The 9151-nt window shown below is 43.4% G+C and overlaps 1 long non-coding RNA gene across 1 annotated transcript; it reads right to left on the bottom strand.

The window, feature by feature from the left end:
- Positions 1-378: 378 nt before the first annotated feature.
- Positions 379-8893, bottom strand: LOC131910348 (uncharacterized). The gene is made up of 4 exons (XR_009379110.1): positions 8668-8893; positions 7580-8573; positions 6665-6854; positions 379-937 (listed from the first exon to the last, which is right to left on the bottom strand). It is a non-coding gene; the product is annotated as an uncharacterized LOC131910348 (long non-coding RNA).
- Between the last annotated feature and the right edge of the window lie 258 nt (positions 8894-9151).

Below are 9151 nucleotides of genomic sequence, written 5' to 3'. Positions count from 1 at the left end.
TGTGGGATATGTCAGTGTGCATGCAGCTGTGTGTGAGTGTTCATATGGAGGTCAGAAGACAGCTTCTAGGAGTCTGATGTCATCTTTTTACTTGTTTGAGATGGGTTCTCCTCATCAGTTAGCTGGCTGGGAGAGTCTAAGGAGTCTCCTGTCGCCACCTTCTATGGCCAGTAGGGGGCGCAGGTACTTCAGATGTTTGCATTGCTGCTTCAGGCTTTACATTCGGAAGGCCAGCCTGGCCAGGCAGGAGCGTATATCTATGGAATCACCAGGCCTCGCCTCCAGCCCGGCTGCTTTGAGTCTGAAGGGCATGCCAGGGATCTATCTTCCTTGCTTTTGTTTCCTTTTCTTCTTTTTCTTTCTTTCCCCCCCCCCCATTAGTAAGTTAACAATGTATGTGAACTGGCACTATCAGAGTTGATTTAGATAGAGATCATTAGGCAGGATTCACTTCAAGCCCTCCGCCTGGCTCAAGCAGGAAAAGGATAAAACCTTCCTACCCTTTCACATCACAGAACTTGTGTCCCTGTAATTTTTTTGCCGTTTCCCAATATGCATGTTTGTGGCTTTGTGAGTGAGTGGAAGGCTGTGATTTATGAGCTTTCCTCTTTTGACCCTCTCAGCGAACTTTATCAGCATTCTCAAAGGTTATTAGCAAAAGAAAGGAAACTATTTTTAGGGTGATGATCACACAAAGTTAAATTCCGACCATCCCAAGCATGTTGCAATTTTGCAATGTTCTCTCGAGGCCGTTTCTTCTACATGTGGTGTCAGCTCAGCAACCAGTGTTTTTGAAAACCTCGTCCTAAAAACAAGACCAAGTACAATGAGCTTGTGCTGCCTCCTCCTCCTCCCTTCCTTCTGACCCTTCTTCCTTCCTTCTTCTTCTTTTCTTCAAAAGTGTTAATGTGGACATAACCTTCTGGTGAATAATGGCCTATGAGGGGAAGGAAGAAAAGAAAAGATTCAATAGAAGTAGAAGAGGTGAAGGACCTGGAGGACAGGCGCTGTTGATGGGGATCTTGGTCTTCCTGGGTCTGTTCACTTCGATTGGTGGGTGAGTTGTCCTGGATAAAGATCCAGTTGTAAACCCAGATGCAACATCTCTGTGGATTTGACAGTGAGAAAATGAGGAATGGAGCCAGGTGGTAAAGTCTCAGGTAACGAAGATTCAAATGAGCTGGTTTCAGCATCCGTCAGGCAAATCCAGCCTTGAATACTTACCAGTTCCCATAGATTCTCCCTAAAAATGCAAACGATGGAGTCACTAAGAGAAGGGTATTTGAAGAAAAAAATTGATTTAGAAGAATAGATAGAATGAAAGACCCAAGTTCTTCAAGTTGGCATTGGGAACTCCTATGAATACAAAAGAATGTTAAGTATTATTTTCTGCATAACAGCTAAAAACAGCAAAAGCATGACTTAGCTTCAAAGGGAAACTACGTCGCCAGTTCTGAGGATGATCACCTTTTTAAAGATAGAAGAATCGTCCAGAATTATTCAAAACTAGTGGCAGCATATCCAAGGAAGAGCCTCTACAGAAAATGACTTGCCCCACTCAAGCGTAGGCAAAGGGGAGCCAACTCTGGTGGCTCACTAGAAATTCTACTGACGAAGTGTCTTCGTTTTGTGCTTTGTTTAAAGTTTCTCTATTTCTGTGTAAGCACTTCATCTCCTCCTGTTGGTCTCTGCTTATATGGCCATCATTTCATGTTAGACTTACATGGGTATTTAAAAGAAAAAGAGCATTGGCCCAGTATTGACACTAATAAATGTAGCAGAATTACAGAGAACCTTCAGGGATCTCTCCTGCCAACACCAGCTCCAGTAAAACTCACAGCTGCTGAGAACAGGAAGCAAAGACCTTGCCATAAAGTGAAAGTTTACTGTGCAACATGGAGGAGAGGCATGGAATTGGTACTTTGCAGCATGGATGCCCTTCATATACGCACTTACTTCACTTGTATTAAAGAAGTGTGCCACATGTTTATTTTTTTTTCATTTCTTTCCCAAATAATGGGCAAAGTCAGCTGATTTCCAGGAAGGAAAAAGTGGTGGGTGATGGTGGTTTTTTCCTTGAGAAACTAGATGAGAGAATTAATGAAGGTGCTAAGGCGGAGCCACATGGAAAGAAGTACTGGGGCTTTTCAACGGCTTCAGCAGGCTCATGGCAGTGTCTTCCATTCTGACAGCAAACATGGTTGGCAGGAGTCACATTGTCAGGACTGCTGGCATTAGGTTAATGATGGCAGTGGAGCTTGGTGGAAAATGACAGCGAAGCTGAGAGCAAGGACGACTCTTTGGGGCTCCTTTTAAAGCAGGGCCTTGTTATGTGAGCCTGGCTAGCTTAGAATTCACTTCGGAGACACAGGCTGGCCTTGAACTCAAGACCTAAAATTTTAGCAGTGCACCACCATTCCAGGTAAAATGACTGTTTCAAAGATGAAGACAACTGCTGAGGACATGAAAAATAGATGATTTTTATAATAAAAAAATTATAATAAAAACAGACAGCAAAGATGCCAAGAGAAAAAACCAGGGGGGCAAAGAAGATACATGAGAAGGGGAGACTAACTTCAGGGACTTAAACAATTTACTTAAATTAGCGTTGGCTCTTCTAGAAATTAGAGCATCCCATCTCTCTAGAAAAAAGTTATTAAACATGCTGTATGCTCCAGCCATTCAAGTCTAGAGATTCAAAAATGAATAAAATATTGGAATAACTTCTACCACAGATCACAGAATAAAACAAAAGATGGCCAGACTGAACCTTTGAAGAATGAACAAGGACTCAGAAAAGATGTTGTAGCCTGGGGCAGGACATGGCCATTAATGATTTCCAACTCAGATGGACCCCCACACATTGCCTGTGGTCCTCCAGAGTGGTGAACGCTGTAGTTTGATCTTTGAACCATCAACACCACCCCGCAGCTACTCACTGACACGAGTTGAGTTAGTTTTTGTTCTCAGGATAGTCATGGAAATAGTCACTTCTTTCTGTCTTTCTCACCTCACCACTTGGCCTCCTAGGAGAGTGCCATCACCCCTCCTCTTTGAGGGAGCCACACCTCTCTCTTCAACCACATAGACCAGGACCCTTCCAATCTCACTTGAAACTTATGGTCATTATCTCCACCCTCTATTGTATATTGGTTAGATTTGTTGTAAAGAGCTCTGTACTCTGGGTTCAATGTGGAAAGCTTAGCTCTTCTCCATCTGGAACAGCAAATACACACACACACACACACACACACACACACACACACACACACACACACACCCCTCCACACATGCACACACATGAACACATATTCACACACACACACACACACACACACACACACACACACACGTACACACACACCTTTATTAAAATAATACACCTTCTTCCCCTGTCTGCCCTTCTATGGCCTTATTCATCTATTCCATGACAAATCTATAAACTCATCTCAATCCTCATCCTACTCAACCTCTCTGCCCCATTTGATGCTCTTAACCAGCTCTCTCATCCAAATGTTCTCATCTGTATACATCAACTCTGTTGTCAGTCTTTCTCCTCTAGACATCATCTCTGGACTTCTCTCCCTTAAGTGTTTGTGATACCAGGTCAGACCTCTTCCTCCATCACCTTGTTCAAGTGATTTTACTCATGTTAAAGCTTGTCTTCCCACATTTCTTACTCCCACAAAACAGCAAGTTCTGTTTGATCTTTCTTCTGCATGTCTGCTAGTTTTAACCTCCTTTCTACACTCCAAAAACAGTCCCATTCACCTCCTACCTGGTGGCAAATAGAGGCTTCCTCATACCTCTGTCTCTATTTTGGCTAGCTTCCAGTTCTGCTTCCAAGCAGTGCCAGAGTGATCTTTCTAGGTGATAAATCTTATCTCTCTGCTGCCCTTCTTAAAACACTTGAATGCTCCCCATTGCCTTAAGGATAAAATCCAAATCCTTATAAAAAAATTCTCATTGCAACACAGTGAATCATTTAAGATCTGTACCTATCTACTTTTCTAAATGTCTCTTCCTCCTCTTTATCCTCTACACATTCACTAAGGGAAATTTTTCATCATCCTTCAACCACGGCATGATGTCCCTGCCTCATGCTTCTTAAATTGAGATAACCTGGAATAACTTTCTTAAATATCTCTCCAGGAAATATTAAATGTATTCTTCAAATTATCCATACAATCAGCACTTCTCTGAAACATTTTTTTTATATTCCTCCTTGATCTTCCCATCCTCCAAACACACCATGTCCAGGTGAACTTGGTTATGGTTTCTTCCATGGACTTATAACATTTAATTCTCTCTGCTAATTATAGCCCTCAGCTGATTGTTTTATGGCCCTATGAAAGCCATGTTCTTTATGGGAATGCAAGGACCTAAGCCAGGCGTGGCATGGACGGTTATTTTTGCCACCGGAGCAACAGTGATCTAGAGCCCTTGAGTCGTCTCCTACAACATGGCGTATGGATGGTGTCATCCCGCCAGAAGGGAAAAAGCAGATCTGATAACTTCTGAACATCTCCCTGTGTTACGACCACAGTTCTGTGAATAAGCTCTGGGGGCATTGCTTCACAGAGCTGATGTCTTGTTTTCTGAAAGCTACCCTGGGAAAAGCAGCAGGAAAAACAGCCTCCGTCTTGCCACATCGTGCATCATTATAAAGGGGACATCTTGATAGCATCGGGGCTCGTTATCATTCCCAGGTACCTGAATAAACAGAGAAGCAGTTTTAGCCTTGCCCCACAAACTCAATCTTCTTTGAAAAGTGCTCCGGTTATCCTGGTACCTGAGCTTCCTGAGGGGTGATTTGCCCCAACTTCTGGTGTAACGGGGTGTACTGTACTGACCTGGGAGTTCAAAAGATCTTCCCGAGGGCCAAACAGGACTGTTCGGACACTGGAGGGATTTCTTTTTATTTTTCCTGTCCTTGGTCGTGTGTGTGTGTGTGTGTGTGTGTGTGTGTGTGTGTGTGTGGCGGGAGGAGTGCTGTGTACGTGTGTGTATAGGTGCATGGATACACATGTGTACGTGTCTGTGGAGGTCAGAGGTTGAATTTAGATGTCTTCCACAGTCACTTTTCATCTTATTTTGTCAGACAGGGCCTCCCTCTGAACATGGAACTCACCAAGTCTGCTAGGCAGTCTAGCCAGCAAGTTCCAGGGATCTGCCTGTCTCTGTCTCCCCAGAGCTGAGATTACAGAGCTAGTCCCAGCTTTTATATTGGTGTTGGGATTTACATTCTGGTCTTCCTGCTTGCATAGCAAGCTCTTCATCCACGGAGTCATCTTCCAAGCCTGGAAAAGCCTTTTCTGTGGTTGGAATGGAGTTCGAGCTGTGATCGAAAACTTCATGAATTTAAATATATTAATATAATTGCAAATATTAGAAAACCAAGTTGGGCAGGGCCTCTGTGCCTGTAAAATAAACTATAAAAAGACATGCTTCTCTATACAAATGATGCTGTTTGAAAAGAATTCAACTTCTTTAGGCAAATTATTCTTTCAAATGACAACTACATTGTTGTTTTGAGACAGGGTTTCATTCTGTAGAATAAGTTGATCTTGAATTTCAGACAACCCTGATTATTGGAGTTATAAGTGAAAGCCACCACACATGGCTTTTAAGCAATGGTTTTAAGTCTGACATAGTGGTATACACCTGTAATTTCAGTCCAGGAATCTGAGGCAAGAAGATCATGACTTTTCAAGCCTGGACTAAATTGTAAGATTACGTCTGAAAAACAAAACCCATAATTTTATAATGTAGAATGGAAGTTATGGGCCTCAGGCAAACAATAACATAATCTGTACTAAAATTTACCGTTTCCTTCTGGAGAGGTTTGAGGGTAGGAGTATGAAGAAAGGCCAAAAAGATAGTTCCTCAGGTCTCTTGATGGTTTGTCTCTAGTGTTTATTGGGCATCGAGGAAGACAACTGCCCGAAGCCTCCTGTACCCCTAAAAAAAGGCACATAAAATACCTGTCTTGATTGTCCTTGGACTAGAAAAAACTGACCACACAGCTGATCTAGTTTTCAGGGAAGTCGCAGGCTGGAAGCTGCAAATATCTAGATGTGCATTGTATCATTCATTCAGTGACTCTTCATTGAGCAAGAACTGTGTGTCTAGCGCAAGTCTTAGACCTGGGCATGAGCAGAAAGCAGAAGAAGCAAGCATCCCTTCCTTTTAGGGCTGATAGATAATGAAGGTAGAGAAGAGCAAAAAATACAAACCAAACACACACACACACACACACACACACACACACACACACTAAGTGAATTAGGTGTCAGAGGGTGGGAAGTTGGTAAGCAGCTTAGAGACCAACAAAACAGAGAAGAAATGTCCTATCTGAGGGTTAGGGCAACTTTCCATTTTCAATGTGTTGCTAGGGGAAGATGTCACTGAAGGAATGACCTCTAGGACACACAAGATTGAGTGAGTGAAATCAGGAGAAAATGTGAGCACAACCAGGGGAAACGGCTCCCTGACACGGAACCTAGGTGTGACAGACCCAGGATGAGAGGACAATGTCCGTGGAACGACAAGCAGCCCAGGTTGGCCCTAGGTAGAGGTCTTCCTGCCCACTGGAGGAATTCGCATCTCTTAGTGAGCTGGGGGCCACAGGAGGGTGTGGAGAAGAAGAGAGACACGGTCTAACCTGCCCTTTTGTCTGCTGCCTGGAGAGTCGCTCTGTGGGTAGCTGTTCACGTTGAAGCAGGTCGATCTCCTCAGCAATCTGCATACCGCTCAGTAGCAGACAGGTACCGACAGAGGCGGTGAGAGGTGGACAGGCTCCAGATCCATCTCAGAGATAACAACCACAGGTTCTCCTGCTGGAATGAATCTGGCTGGGGTGGAGCATGAGAAAATAAAAGGAGCCGAGAATGCCAGGGCTTTTGTCCTGGTAAGAAGAATGCACAGGCTACTGTTACTCCAGTGAGGACTCTAGTTCAATCTGGGGACTTAAAGCAACTTATTCAACATTACCTCCTGTTTGCAATCAGATATGTCCTTCCAAAAACTGTATATATCTTTCTGTTACAAAGTAGGACGATGTAACAGAATTGTTAGATGAAAATAATACAATCAAGTGATGCAATAAAAAAATCTTGAATTTCTCTGTTAGCCTTAGATGCTCTTTTGATCTTTACAAAATATCTATGGCATGGAATTGTGTTTTCAAAATAATTTATTAAACCATATGTAGCAGATCCTGCCTACAACCACCAACACTTGGAAGGTACAGGCAGGGGGACTGTCCAAGTTTGAGGACAGCATTGGTTACAGTGTGAGTTCTAGGCCAATATAGATTAATGAAATAGGACAGAGGGCACCGTTTTTTCAGATTGTATAAGGAGAGACATGGAGGACCTGAGAAATTGGCATGCACCATGGACTGATGCTTCTGATACCTGTCCAGAGAATTCCCAGCCATTCCCACTACCTGAAGAATTGAATTAAGCTCATTTTATGTTCTTTACAGTAAAAGTATTATTTTTTTTTGGTATGAAAATTCTCTTACGTTGTAACAACCAGTAAGCCTCTCAAATAGGGAGTACAGACCACTACTTACCTAATTTTCTTGTTGTCTTGTTTGGGTTTGGGTTTGAGATATGATCTCACTATGTAGCCCAAATGGGCCTTGAACTCTTGATGATCCTCCTGCTTCAGTCTGGGATTATAGGCATGTCTCATCCTGTCTGACAAATTTTCTTTTCCCTTTAAATCCTATTCTCCAGCCTCAACTTACAAAGAACCTATAGTCTGCTAACTTTATTGTTCTTTATATGTCGAAACTAAAACGTGAAAATGCTACTTCAATATTTTTCTAGCAAAGTCTGCTCTAATGCAGTGGCAGGAGTTACGAGATAAATACACTATAGTTTCATTATTTTTCACCTTCTCAATTCCATTTGCCATTCTAGAATATTCTGAAATGCAGCAACTATGCTAGAATCGAAAGTTTTTTAACAGTTAGTATTTCCTCCACTGTGGGGCAGAGCAAACAGTGGATGTGGGTTTATAGTCTCCCCTGTTCTCCAGGGATTTTAGGTATGCAGAGCCTTGGCCATCAACGCAAAGGAACAGCTCAGAGGTGGGGACCACTGCTAGAAATGTTCCTTTGTTTAATTTTTTTCCTGTTATTGTATATGAAACTTTGAAAGTCTCTTGACTTTCCATTCCAGAGGCACATGCCAGCCAGGTGCCAAGTGTGACAACTGCATGAGGGATAGCTGTGACCCAGCTTGTAGAGGGGTCAGAGTGAAGAAGGGTTCCTCTTGACTACAGAAGCCCTCCCTTGTTAGGGCGTGCCTCCCTCTGAGAGTGTGTCCTGGGAGGGAGGGCTCCAAGAGGGGCTTCCAAGGTCAATGCAAAGGATGATCAAGCTGAGTGCTAGGAGGCGGAGGATCGGTGGGAATTGGGAACTATGGTTCTGCACTCTGTGTAGACTTGCTTTGTAACCTAGGGCGGGCGTCTTCCAATTCTCTCAGCTCCCATTTCTTCATCTGCTAAGCCAGGCCTGCCACAGACACCAGTATTATGTAAATACGCAGATACCATCATTCCTTGAAAAGAAAAAAATAGTGCTTTGATTAGCCAATGGGGCTTTTCAGTTACTTAGAGCAGGGTGTGAATCACAGCTCCTGGGTCTCAGCCCACCTTCTGAGATCTTCTAGAAAAGGCTTCTTCTTGGCTTTTAACACTTTAACGCTGCTGCTGTGCTGAACCAGTGGCGAGGCAGATTGGAATAATCTGTTCTCATTTTTTTTTCTGTGAATCACTCTGTAGTGATGGACTCTCTCTTGTCTGGCTCTGCTGATATGTCAAATAGAAAATCTTACCTTGAACTTGCCAGATTCACTCTCTATACTTGTCCCTACCTGGGTATTCTCCCTGCCAGTATACGTCCCTGCAGCTCAGCACACTGGTGATCTGCTGCCACACTGTGACATCACAGAAGCCAACATATTCTTACTGCCACATACAGGCACTCCTGAACTTTTCCACAGACACCATAATTCCAACTGTTATGACAATGGGAACCAGGAGCTGAAGAGATGGTTCGGGGGGTAAAAGTGCTTGTCACCAAGCCTACCAACCTGAACCCACATGAAGGTGGAAGGAGAGAAAGTCCTCCTCTGAC

The sequence above is a fragment of the Peromyscus eremicus genome, chromosome 5 (assembly GCF_949786415.1).
Source record: "Peromyscus eremicus chromosome 5, PerEre_H2_v1, whole genome shotgun sequence".
In the NCBI taxonomy this organism is placed as follows: domain Eukaryota; kingdom Metazoa; phylum Chordata; class Mammalia; order Rodentia; family Cricetidae; genus Peromyscus; species Peromyscus eremicus.
The sequence above is the reverse complement of the archived record's forward strand: the minus strand, read 5'-3'. Positions and strand labels throughout refer to the sequence as shown.